Raw genomic sequence first — 13,235 nt, forward strand, 5'->3', positions numbered from 1 at the left:
CCTCTGTAATGCGCCTGCTGTCTTCCAGGATATTGGTTATGACGTCTTCCGCGATATGCTCACTACCTCGGTGGTGGTCTATCTGGATGACATCCTCATCTTTTTGCCAGATTTGACCTCCCACCGGAGAGACATCTGCAGGGTCTACGACCGTCTGCGGGCGAACTCTCTTTTCGCCAAGCTGGAGAAGTGTCAGTATGAGCAGGAGTCCTTGCCGTTCCTGGGCTACATCATCTCGGCCCAGGGGTTGGCTATGGATCCGACCAAACTGCAAGTGGTAATGGACTGGCAGGAACCACATTCACTCAAAGCGGTGCAGCGCTTTTTGGGGTTCGTCAACTATTATCGCCAGTTCATCCCCCACTTCTCCACACTGGTAGCTCCTCTGGTTGCTCTCACAAAGAAAGGAGCTAATCCTAAGGCTTGGTCTGAATAAGTCTCCAAGACCCTCTCGTCTCTAAAACCCAATTTTGCTGGCGCGCCCATCTTACACCGTCCTTATGTGGATAAACCTTTTATCCTAGAGGTAGATGCTTCTTCCGTCGGTGCAGGAGCAGTTCTTTTCCAGAAGGATGCTCAAGGTCAGAAGCATCCCTGCTTCTTCTTCTCAAAGACCTTCTCACCGGCGGAGAAGAACTACTCCATCGGGGACAGGGAGCTGCTGGCAATGAAGTTGGCCTTTTCCGAGTGGAGACATCTCCTGGAAGGAGCCCGGTTTCCCTTCCAGGTGTATACGGACCATAAAAATCTGGTCTATTTACAAACAGCCCAGCGCTTGAACTCTCATCAAGCTAGGTGGTCGCTCTTCTTCTCCCGCTTCCGCTTCACCTTGCACTATCTCTCTGGAGAAAAGAACATCCGCGTGGATGCTCTCTCGCGCTCGGTGGTTTCAGCAGAGGAAGATGAGGCTGAGCCTTGGTTAATTCTCCCTACTGAGAGTTTTAGGACCATGGCTCCAGTTGCTCTCGAGTCAGTTCCGCCAGGCAAGACCTTTGTTCCTCCTCAGCTACGGCCGGAGGTTCTCGCGTGGGCACGCACGTCCAGGGTGGGTGGTCACTTTGGCAATAAGCGGACCACAGAACTACTTGCAAGGTCTTATTGGTGGCTGCACAAGGCTCGAGACACGAAGGAATACATACAGGCATGCGTCTCGTGTTTGCGGAACAGGTCCTCTAGACAGAGGCCAGCTGGGTTATTGTATCCTCTGCTGGTGGCAGACAGACCCTGGGAGATGGTTGGCATGGATTTTGTGGTTGGCCAGCCCAACTCTGGTGGCAGTACGGTTATCTGGGTAGTCACCGACCATTTTTATAAAATGATGCATCTGGTACCACTCACGCGGTTGCCTTCCGCTCGTGGTCTTGCCACACTGTTCATAAAACATGTATTCCGTTTGCATGGCATGCCGGACAAAATTGTTAGTGACCGAGGTCCCCAATTCACGTCCCGGTTTTGGAGGGAGCTCTGCAGCCTACTCAGCATTGAGCTAAACCTGTCCTCCACTTATCACCTCGAGACGAACGGGTTGGTTGAGAGAGTCAACCAAACCTTGGTCACGTACCTGCGGCATTTTGTCTCTGCCAGGCAGTATGACTGGGCATTAGAGTTGAGCGACTTTTGGTTTTTTAGGGTCGCGTTTCGTTTCGTGAAACCCGACTTTTCCAAAAGTCGGGTCGAGCAAGATCGTCCGATTATAGGGAAAAGTCAGGGTCGTCCCGAAACACGAAACCCAATGTAAGTCAATGGGGAATAAAAGTCGGCAGTGAGAGGAGGACAGGAAACACGCCTACAGTGCCCATTTGAATGCCAAAAGCATCAATTCTTCTTACTTAAGCTTGTCAACCTTAATTAACTTCATAATACAAGTTACGCACTGAAAAATGGGGGTTATTTGGCTAAAGTTGTGGGGGGGAGGGCTGGCTGCAGGTTTTCATGTGCCCTGGGCGAAAGAGCGCCCCTTTAACACATACCACAACTCATCATGCTCCGATACGGCAGAGAAATAGCGGTATAGTACAATGAAAAATACCTCACTTTTTACATCTCATGACGAGGCCCATCTATTTCTCCATACAGAATCATTGGTCCCATATAATGTTTGAAACAGTATATGATGAGCTCCACATAATGCTACAGTATATGCTGGTCCCCATGGATGAAGCTCCACTGTCTTATGGGCCCAAATAATGCTCCAAACATAATGGGCCCCATTTCTAATGCTCTAGTGTATAATGGGCCCTGTAAATGCTGCTCCAGTGTCTGATGTCCACCTTTGGAATGTTCCAGTGTATGGTGGGCCCCATCTATCATTCTCCAGAGTATAGTGCTCCCCAAAAATTGCTGTCCCATTGAGGACAGCAAAAAATTGCTGTCCCATTGAAAACAATCAAATAAGTCTCCTCGCTAGGGAATCCCTGTACTTGTCTGGATTCCTCGTCGTCCCCATCTTCCATCTCACTGCACAGTATTTCAACTTTGCAAGTGCTGTGATCCTGGGCAAGCAGGGGGGGCCCACTCGTTGGTGACGGCACTGGCACAGGGCCCATGATAGTACGGTGGTGTGTCTGATGGCGGGTGTGCCGAACCTGCACTTTCATCTGCAGCTTCCTCTTTGTCACCGTGTAAGATGGAACTGTATATGGGAAGGGTAACCTGAGTTTCATCAGGGTCAGATTCAGGTCGTGTAGCGTGCGAGGGGAATGTAGTGGTCTGGGTCAATGTACCAGCAGATTCATCGAGCAGTGGCTGGGCATCAGTGCACTTGTGTCGCCCCCAGGAGTACGGTCGCCACAGTGGCATTACCTTCTTCCTAGGGAGTGTGATGTCATGCTTGGGAGCAACGAAGGATCTCTCTAGCAGGTTAACTGATTGGGCGGCGTTATTCCCACGAGTCATGACCCTCCAAACAGCGTTCATGAAGGCAAAGTGTTTGTTTTACGTGGGCAGTATGGTTGCAAAGCTGAACCTTAAAGGAATGTCCAGAAGGGCACCACCAGGAGTGGAGCCTACTGCGTAATTTGACTCAACACGGGCAACCTCAACCATGCCAGCTACAGAACAGATGCACACATTGCAAGCTTAATTCCGTTAACGAACGAGACTCCGTCATACCCCGCGGTCCGAGTCCGGCTTACTAGAGGGACACGTGAGGCTCTGGCACATGAGATTGGCCAATAACTGGTGTGTCATGCCCTTACATGACTGTGGCTGCATGTGCGCTACACTGAAAAGGCCAGCGTTTGTCGCTTACAGGTGCAGATAACCCGCTGAACAACGTTAGTGATGGGGATCACTGATTACAATTATTACCCGCGAACAATGATTTCCCAGTAAGTGCAGGTCAACCGCAGTTCCGGAATTAGGCCTAACCGTCATTCCTGAAAAAATGAAAAACTTACGTGTGCAAACCACAGGTGCTGTAGCTTGCTTAACAGCTCGCCAGCCGTTCTCACGCCCAGTATGGATTACACGTGATTGCACAAAGGTTAGAAAGGGTACCGTATCCCCAGATAACATGTATGGATAGCGTACACATTCAAAATATATGTCTCAGGAGGCAGGCTCAGACGGTGTTAGGCCCAGTATGGATTGCACGTGATTGCACAAAGGTTAGAAAGGGTACCGTATCCCCAGATAACATGTATGGATAGCGTACACATTCAAAATATATGTCTATACAGCAGGAGGCAGGCTCAGACGGTGTTAGGCCCAGTATGGATTGCACGTGATTGCACAAAGGTTAGAAAGGGTACCGTATCCCCAGATAACATGTATGGATAGCGTACACATTCAAAATATATGTCTATACAGCAGGAGGCAGGCTCAGACGGTGTTAGGCCAAGTATGGATTGCACGTGATTGCACAAAGGTTAGAAAGGGTACCGTATCCCCAGATAACATGTATGGATAGCGTACACATTCAAAAGATATGTCTCAGGAGGCAGGCTCAGACGGTGTTAGGCCCAGTATGGATTGCATGTGATGGCACAAAGGTTAGAAAGGGTACCGTATCCCCAGATAACATGTATGGATAGCGTACACATTCAAAATATATGTCTATACAGCAGGAGGCAGGCTCAGACGGTGTTAGGCCCAGTATGGATTGCACGTGATTGCACAAAGGTTAGAAAGGGTACCGTATCCCCAGATAACATGTATGGATAGCGTACACATTCAAAATATATGTCTATACAGCAGGAGGCAGGCTCAGATGGTGTTAGGCCAAGTATGGATTGCACGTGATTGCACAAAGGTTAGAAAGGGTACCGTATCCCCAGATAACATGTATGGATAGCGTACACATTCAAAATACATGTCTCAGGAGGCAGGCTCAGACGGTGTTAGGCCCAGTATGGATTGCACGTGATTGCACAAAGGTTAGAAAGGGTACCGTATCCCCAGATAACATGTATGGATAGCGTACACATTCAAAATATATGTCTATACAGCAGGAGGCAGGCTCAGACGGTGTTAGGCCCAGTATGGATTGCACGTGATTGCACAAAGGTTAGAAAGGGTACCGTATCCCCAGATAACATGTATGGATAGCGTACACATTCAAAATATATGTCTCAGGAGGCAGGCTCAGACGGTGTTAGGCCCAGTATGGATTGCACGTGATTGCACAAAGGTTAGAAAGGGTACCGTATCCCCAGATAACATGTATGGATAGCGTACACATTCAAAATATATGTCTATACAGCAGGAGGCAGGCTCAGACGGTGTTAGGCCCAGTATGGATTGCACGTGATTGCACAAAGGTTAGAAAGGGTACCGTATCCCTGGATAACATGTATGGATAGCATACACATTCAAAATCTATGTCTATACAGCAGGAGGCAGGCTCAGACGGTGTTAGGCCCAGTATGGATTGCACGTGATTGCACAAAGGTTAGAAAGGGTACCGTATCCCCAGATAACATGTATGGATAGCGTACACATTCAAAATATATGTCTCAGGAGGCAGGCTCAGACGGTGTCAGGCACAGTATGGATTTGACGGCCCAGATTACACAGCGGAGGAGCAGGGAGAGGTAAAGATTGCAAATGCTGGGGCCCTGCCCAAGCAAGGGGGGCCCACTCGTGGGCGTCGGTCCTGGCACTGGGCCCCTCATAGTACAGCGGTGTGTCTGACGGCGGCTGTGCACCACCACCGTCAGAGACACTTGATTGCACTATGAGGGACCCTGTGCCAGTGCCCGTGCCCAAGAGTCGGCCTACCCACCTGTCCAGGGCAACGGCACTCGCACGGTGTCGTGCGCTAGGTGGTGACCCCGGCCATGGGGGGGGGGGAGCACAGTTAGGGAGTTTTAGAAAGTGGCATATGTTGATGTTGGACATTCAGCTGATGCAAAAGGCGAAATAGGTGAAGTCCCAGGAAGAGGTGGACCAAAGCAAGCCATTTTTCTGTCACCCTATGTGTCATCAGGGGAAGGTGGGACAAAATCCTTGGAAACCCATGCATGGTTCATTTTAATGAAGGTTAGATCATCCACATTTTGGGTTGACAGACGGGTCCTTTTTTCAGTCAGGATTGATCCAGCTGCACTGAAGACTCTCTCCGATAGCACACTTGCAGCTGGGCAAGCGAGCTCCTGTAAGGCATATTGGGCCAATTCAGGCCAGGTGTCCAGTTTAGCGGCCCAATAGTCAAAGGGGAATGACCTGTGTGGGAGAACATCAATATGGGAGGAAAAGTAGTTTGTAACCATAGTTGACAACTGCTGTCTCCTGTCACTTTCCATCGATGCAGTATTACCAGTTGTGTGAGCGGGATTTGAAAAATCAGTCCACAACATTGTCATGAAACCCCTGTCTCCAACGCCACTTCTGCTGTGTGCACCACGAACACCTCTGCCAAGCTGCCCCCGGCCCGTACGGCTCGTGTGAGAACCATCACCGCTGCTGTGTGCTGGGAATGCCTCAAGCAACCGATTTACCAGAGTTGCTTGTTTATTAGCCAATATTAGGTCAAGGTTCTCCTGTGGCATGATGTTTTGTAATTTGCCTTTATAGCGTGGATCCAGGATGCTGGCCAACCAGTAGTCGTCATCGTTCATCATTTTGGCAATGCGGGGGTCCCTTTTTAGGATCTGCAAGGCATAATCTGACATGTGGGCCAATGTTCCCGGTGTCAATGATGCACTGCGAGTGCTGGGTGGAGGAGCACTTTCTGGCAAATCCACATCCCTCCAGTCACGCACAAACCCTGTACCAGACCTTGCCACGCCAACATTTTCACTTGCCCCACGAGATGCATCCTCCTCCCCTAAGTAATCATCCCCATCATCATCCTCCTCTTCTTCCTCCACCTCGTCCAGGAGAGGTCCCTGAGCAGACAATGGCTGAATGTCATCAAGGATTCCCTCCTCCTCTTCCTCCACATCAACATTGGCTGCAGACGCCTGCTCCTTAAGGTGCATCAAAGTTTGCATGAGCAGACGCATAAGTGGGATGCTCATGCTTAGGATGGCGTCGTCTGCGCTTACCAGCCGTGTGCATTCCTCAAAACACTGAAGGACTTTACAGAGGTCTTTCAGCTTCGACCACTGCACACCTGTCAACTCCATGTCTGCTCTCAAAGTGCCTGGCCGTGTATCCTCCCACAAATGCATTATGGCCTGCCTCTGCTCGCACAGCCGCTCCACCATGTGCAGGGTGGAGTTCCACCTTGTTGCAATGTCGATAATGAGGCGGTGGTTGGGAAGGTGGAGCAATCGCTGCAGCTTCTGCATACGAACGGAGTGTACAGGCGACCGGCGGATGTGCGCGCACAGTCTTCGCACCTTCTGGAGCAGGGCTGTTAACTCCGGATAATTTTTGAGGAAGCACTGCACCACCAGGTTCAAGGTGTGAGCCAAGCAAGGTATGTGGCTGAGTTTTGAAAGGGCTATGGCTGCCACAAAATTACGGCCGTTATCACTAACTACCTTGCCTGCCTCAAGATGTACACTGCCCAGCCATGACTCAGTTTGTCGCTTCAAGTACTCGGCCAGCACCTCGGCGGTGTGTCTGTTGCCCAAACACATCATCTGCAACACAGCCTGCTGACGCTTTCCACTAGCTGCTCGATAGGGGGACACATCGTGTGCAACAGTGGCAGCTGCAGATGGAGTGCTCGTACGACTGCGCTCTGTGGACGAGCTTTCGCTTCTGGAGGAGGAGGAGGAGGGTCGAACGCCTACAGCCAACTGTTTCCTATACCGTGGGCTAGGCAGCACTGTCCCACCACCGCTGTGTCCTGTGGACCCTGCATCCACCACATTAACCCAGTGCGCAGTGATGGACACGTAATGGCCCTGGCCATGCCGACTGGACCATGCATCAGTTGTGAGGTGCACCTTTCCGCTCACTGACTGCTTGAGTGCATGGACAATGCGGTCTTTCACATGATGGTGGAGGGCTGGGACGGCTTTGCGAGAGAAGAAGTGGCGACTGGGTAGGTCATAGCGTGGTACTGCATAGGCCATGAGTTCGCGGAAAGCTGTGCTTTCCACCAACCGAAAGGGCATCATCTCAAACGAGATTAGTTTGGCAATGTGGGCGTTCAAACCCAGTGTACGCGGATGAGAGACTGAGTACTTTCTTGACCTACTCATAGTGTCTGGGAGGGTGAGCTGGACTTGAGAGCTGCATATGGTGGAAGTAGCGGTGGACAGGGTGGACTGAGAGAGGGTTGATGATGGTGATGGAGTTGGTGTTCTTTCTGATGGCCTAGAATCAGTCTTTCGTTGATATAACAGTGGGATTCCCTGACTGCTGTGGCCTTGCAACGACACCTCAAAATTTGCTGCTGTGCTAACCGGTGGGCTTACAGTGGGGGAAACAATGTAGCGTTGCTGACTACCTTCATTGTGATCAGTTGCACATGTGGCACTTGAGGTTTGATGTTGTGTCCACGCTTGCAAGTGCATGCTGGTTAAATGTCTAAGCATGCAACTGGTATTCAAATTTTTCAGATTTTTCCCTCGGCTAAAGGTCTTTGCGCACTTCTTACAGATAACCTTGGCCTGATCATGAGGATTTTGTTCAAAAAAGTGCCACACTGCACTCTTCCTACTTTGGCAGACATTTTGCGGCCTAGCACGCTGTGATCTTTTGACCCTCTGGACAAGCTGTCCAGCAACTCTTTTGATGTTTGGAACCTGTCTTTGGAGTGCTACGGGCCTGCCCGATAACAGCTGTTGCGATGTCGATGTCTGCTGTGGATGCTCCTCATCTGAGCTATTGGAAGCAGCACCCTCTTCCCCCAATGGATGCCAATCTGGGTCAACAACTGGGTCATCCATCACCTCCTCTTCTATGTCATGTGCACCTTCCTCTGTGTCACCGTGTATGGTGGTATAGTGTGCGGGAAGGGGCACCTGAGTCTCATCAGGGTCAGAATCTGGCTCTGTACACTGCGAGGACAATGTAGTGCTCTGAGTGAATGTACCAGCAGAATCATCCATCAGCGGCTGTGCATCAGTGCACTCCATGTCAGATTCATCTTAACCTGGGTAATTCACCATTTGACTTGATAATCCAGGCATGGTATGTGAAAACAGCTCCATGGAGTAATCAGTAGTATGGCCTGCGTCATCCTTCAATCTTGGTTGGGGTGAAGGACACAAGGAAAGGTGTGGTTCATGAACATGAGCCTCCAATGACGACTCAGTGCTTTTACTTTTTACAACTGAAGAAGAGGAGGCGATAGAGCTGGAGGCTGAGTCAGCAATGTAAGACAAAACTTTTTCCTGATGCTCTGGCTTTAAAAGCGGTTTGCCAACTCCTAGAAAACTAAGCGTTCGAGGCCTTATGTAGCCAGACGATGACGCAGGCTCAACACCTCCTGCATTCGGTCCTATTTTGCTCTTGCCACTACCATCAGATCCACCACCAACACCATCATTACCAGCTGCCAACCCCCGCCCAATTCCACGGCCTCTTCCACCAGCCTTCCTCATTTTTGGTAGAAATGTAGACAAAATCCAACAAACTATATAGAATCATAGAATCATAGAATTATAGAATTGTAGAGTTGGAAGGGACCTCCTGGGCCATCTGGTCCAACCCCCTGCTCAAAGCAGGATTCGCTAAATCATCCCAGTCAGATGTCTGTCCAGCCTCTGTTTGAAGACTTCCATTGAAGGAGAACTCACCACTTCTCGTGGCAGCCTGTTCCACTCATTGATCACTCTAACTGTCAAAAAGTTTTTTCTAATATCTAATCTGTGTCTCCTCCCATTCAGTTTCATCCCATTGCTTCTAGTCTTTCCTTGTGCAAATGAGAATAAAGTTGATCCTTCTACAATGTGACAGCCCTTTAGATATTTGTAGACAGCTATTAAGTCTCCTCTCAGTCTTCTCTTTTGCAAACTAAACATTCCCAAATCCTGCAACCTTTCCTCATAAGACAGGGTTTGCAGACCGGTCACCATTCTGGTCGCTCTTTTCTGAACTTGCTCCAGTTTGTTGATGTCTTTTTTAAAATGTGGTGCCCAAAATTGGACACAATATTCCAGATGAGGTCTGACCAAAGAGGAGTAGAGGGAAATAATGACTTCACGTGATCTAGACTGTATGCTTCTGTTAATACATCCTAGAATTGCATTTGCCTTTTTTGCTGCTGCATCACACTGTTGACTCATATTCAGTCTGTGATCTATTAGTATACCCAAGTCTTTTTCACATGTGCTGTCACTTAGCCCTATTCCTCCCATTCTATATATGCTTTTTCCATTTTTATTGCCCAGATGTAGTACTTTGCATTTCTCCCTGTTAAAAACCATTCTGTTAGTTGCTGCCCACTTCTCCAGTTTATTTAAATCTTTTTGAATCCTCTCTCTCTCTTCTCTAGTATTAGCTATCCCTCCTAGCTTTGTGTCATCAGCAAATTTAATCAGTTTACCCTCAATTCCTTCATCTAAATCGTTGATAAAGATGTTGAACAATACAGGGCCCAGGACAGAGCCCTGTGGTACCCCACTTGAGACATTCTTCCAACTGGATGTGCAGCCATTTACGACCACTCTTTGGGTCCGATCACTAAGCCAGTTATGAATCCACCTAACAGTTGCCTTGTCCATTCCATACTTAATCATTTTTTCAATAAGGATTGTATGAGAGACTTTGTCAAATGCTTTGCTGAAGTCAAGATATACTATATCTACAGCATTTCCTTGATCCACCCAATCAGTGATACCGTCATAGAAGGAAATTAAGTTAGTCTGACATGACTTATTAGTTACAAACCCATGCTGACTCTGTTTAATCACTTCATTCTTATCCAGGTATTGACATACATGTTGTTTAATAATTTGTTCAAAGATCTTTCCTGGTATAGAAGTCAGACTCACCGGCCTATAGTTACCTGGGTCCACCTTCTTCCCCTTTTTGAAGATAGGAACACCATTTGCTCTTCTCCAGTCTTCTGGCACTTCTCCTGTTCTCCAAGAATTTTCAAAGATTATAGAGAGGGGTTCAAAAATTTCTTCTGCTATCTCCTTCAGTACTCTGGGGTGTAATTCATCTGGACCTGGAGACTTGAATTCATTTAGGCTAGCTAAGTGTTTCCTCACTATCTTTCTGTTTATAGATATCCTGGATTCTTCTATTCCCTTAACAGGACAGTGAATAACAGTTGATGTTACATTTCCTTTCTGAGAGAAAACAGATGCAAAATAGGAATTTAAAAGTTCAGCCTTCTCAACATCCTGTCTTACCATTTCATCATTTTCAACCTGTAAAAATCCTATAGCATCTTTGACTTTTCTTTTACTTTTGACATATCCCCAAAATCCTTTATTATTGCTTTTGACATCTCTTGCAAGCCTCAATTCATTTTCAGCTTTAGCTAATCTGATTTGTGCCCTGCAGGTTCTGCAGACAGCATTATATTCTTCTTTAGATATGCCTCCCTCTTTCCATTTTATAAACATTTTTTTCTTCCTTTTTAGCATGTGCTTAAGTTCTGTGTTCATCCATCCTGGTTTCCTTAACTGCTTCCTATTCTTCCCTCTTTTCGGAATTGTTAACAATTGTGCTTTGAGAATTTCATTTTTCAAGATTTCCCATCCTTCCTGGACATTTTTGTCTTTAAGGATATCCAGCCATTGGATCCCTCCAATTCTCTTTCTGAATCCCTTAAAATCTAGTAATAGTAATAGTAATAGTAATAGTAATAGTAATGTAAAACAAGGTACAAGGTGTCTATAGGACAGGGGAGATTTTGAATTTCTGCAGACACTTTTGGACACTGGACACTTTTGGATTGTGTGAGGCCCAATGAATATCTGAGCGCTATGTGACAGGCTCGATGGCACAGCTGTAACCAAAGTGACTACAGGATAAGGGAGATTTTGAATCTCTGCACACACTTTTGGACACTGGACACTTTTGGATTGTGTGAGGCCCAATGAATATCTGAGCGCTATGTGACAGGCTCGATGGCACAGCTGTGACCAAAGTGACGAGAGGATAAGGGAGATTTTGAATCTCTGCACACACTTTTGGACACTGGACACTTTTGGATTGTGTGAGGCCCAATGAATATCTGAGCGCTATGTGACAGGCTCGATGGCACAGCTGTGACCAAAGTGACTACAGGATAAGGGAGATTTTGAATCTCTGCACACACTTTTGGACACTGGACACTTTTGGATTGTGTGAGGCCCAATGAATATCTGAGCGCTATGTGACAGGCTCGATGGCACAGCTGTAACCAAAGTGACTACAGGATAAGGGAGATTTTGAATCTCTGCACACACTTTTGGACACTGGACACTTTTGGATTGTGTGAGGCCCAATGAATATCTGAGCGCTATGTGACAGGCTCGATGGCACAGCTGTGACCAAAGTGACGAGAGGATAAGGGAGATTTTGAATCTCTGCACACACTTTTGGACACTGGACACTTTTGGATTGTGTGAGGCCCAATGAATATCTGAGCGCTATGTGACAGCTTCAATGGCACAGCTGTGACCAAAGTGACTACAGGATAAGGGAGATTTTGAATCTCTGCACACACTTTTGGACACTGGACACTTTTGGATTGTGTGAGGCCCAATGAATATCTGAGCGCTATGTGACAGGCTCGATGGCACAGCTGTGACCAAAGTGACGAGAGGATAAGGGAGATTTTGAATCGCTGCACACACTTTTGGACACTGGACACTTTTGGATTGTGTGAGGCCCAATGAATATCTGAGCGCTATGTGACAGGCTCGATGGCACAGCTGTGACCAAAGTGACGAGAGGATAAGGGAGATTTTGAATCTCTGCACACACTTTTGGACACTGGACACTTTTGGATTGTGTGAGGCCCAATGAATATCTGAGCGCTATGTGACAGGCTCGATGGCACAGCTGTGACCAAAGTGACTACAGGATAAGGGAGATTTTGAATCTCTGCACACACTTTTGGACACTGGACACTTTTGGATTGTGTGAGGCCCAATGAATATCTGAGCGCTATGTGACAGGCTCGATGGCACAGCTGTGACCAAAGTGACTACAGGATAAGGGAGATTTTGAATCTCTGCACACACTTTTGGACACTGGACACTTTTAGATTGTGTGAGGCCCAATGAATATCTGAGCGCTATGTGACAGGCTCGATGGCACAGCTGTGACCAAAGTGACGAGAGGATAAGGGAGATTTTGAATCTCTGCACACACTTTTGGACACTGGACACTTTTGGATTGTGTGAGGCCCAATGAATATCTGAGCGCTATGTGACAGGCTCGATGGCACAGCTGTGACCAAAGTGACTACAGGATAAGGGAGATTTTGAATCTCTGCACACACTTTTGGACACTGGACACTTTTGGATTGTGTGAGGCCCAATGAATATCTGAGCGCTATGTGACAGGCTCGATGGCACAGCTGTGACCAAAGTGACGAGAGGATAAGGGAGATTTTGAATCTCTGCACAAACTTTTGGACACTGGACACTTTTGGATTGTGTGAGGCCCAATGAATATCTGAGCGCTATGTGACAGGCTCGATGGCACAGCTGTGACCAAAGTGACTACAGGATAAGGGAGATTTTGAATCTCTGCACACACTTTTGGACACTGGACACTTTTGGATTGTGTGAGGCCCAATGAATATCTGAGCGCTATGTGACAGGCTCGATGGCACAGCTGTGACCAAAGTGACTACAGGATAAGGGAGATTTTGAATCTCTGCACACACTTTTGGACACTGGACACTTTTGGATTGTGTGAGGCCCAATGAATATCTGAGCGCTATG

This window comes from Dendrobates tinctorius, unplaced genomic scaffold (assembly GCF_039654945.1).
Source record: "Dendrobates tinctorius isolate UK_male_01 unplaced genomic scaffold, ASM3965494v1 ptg000033l, whole genome shotgun sequence".
In the NCBI taxonomy this organism is placed as follows: Eukaryota; Metazoa; Chordata; class Amphibia; order Anura; family Dendrobatidae; genus Dendrobates; species Dendrobates tinctorius.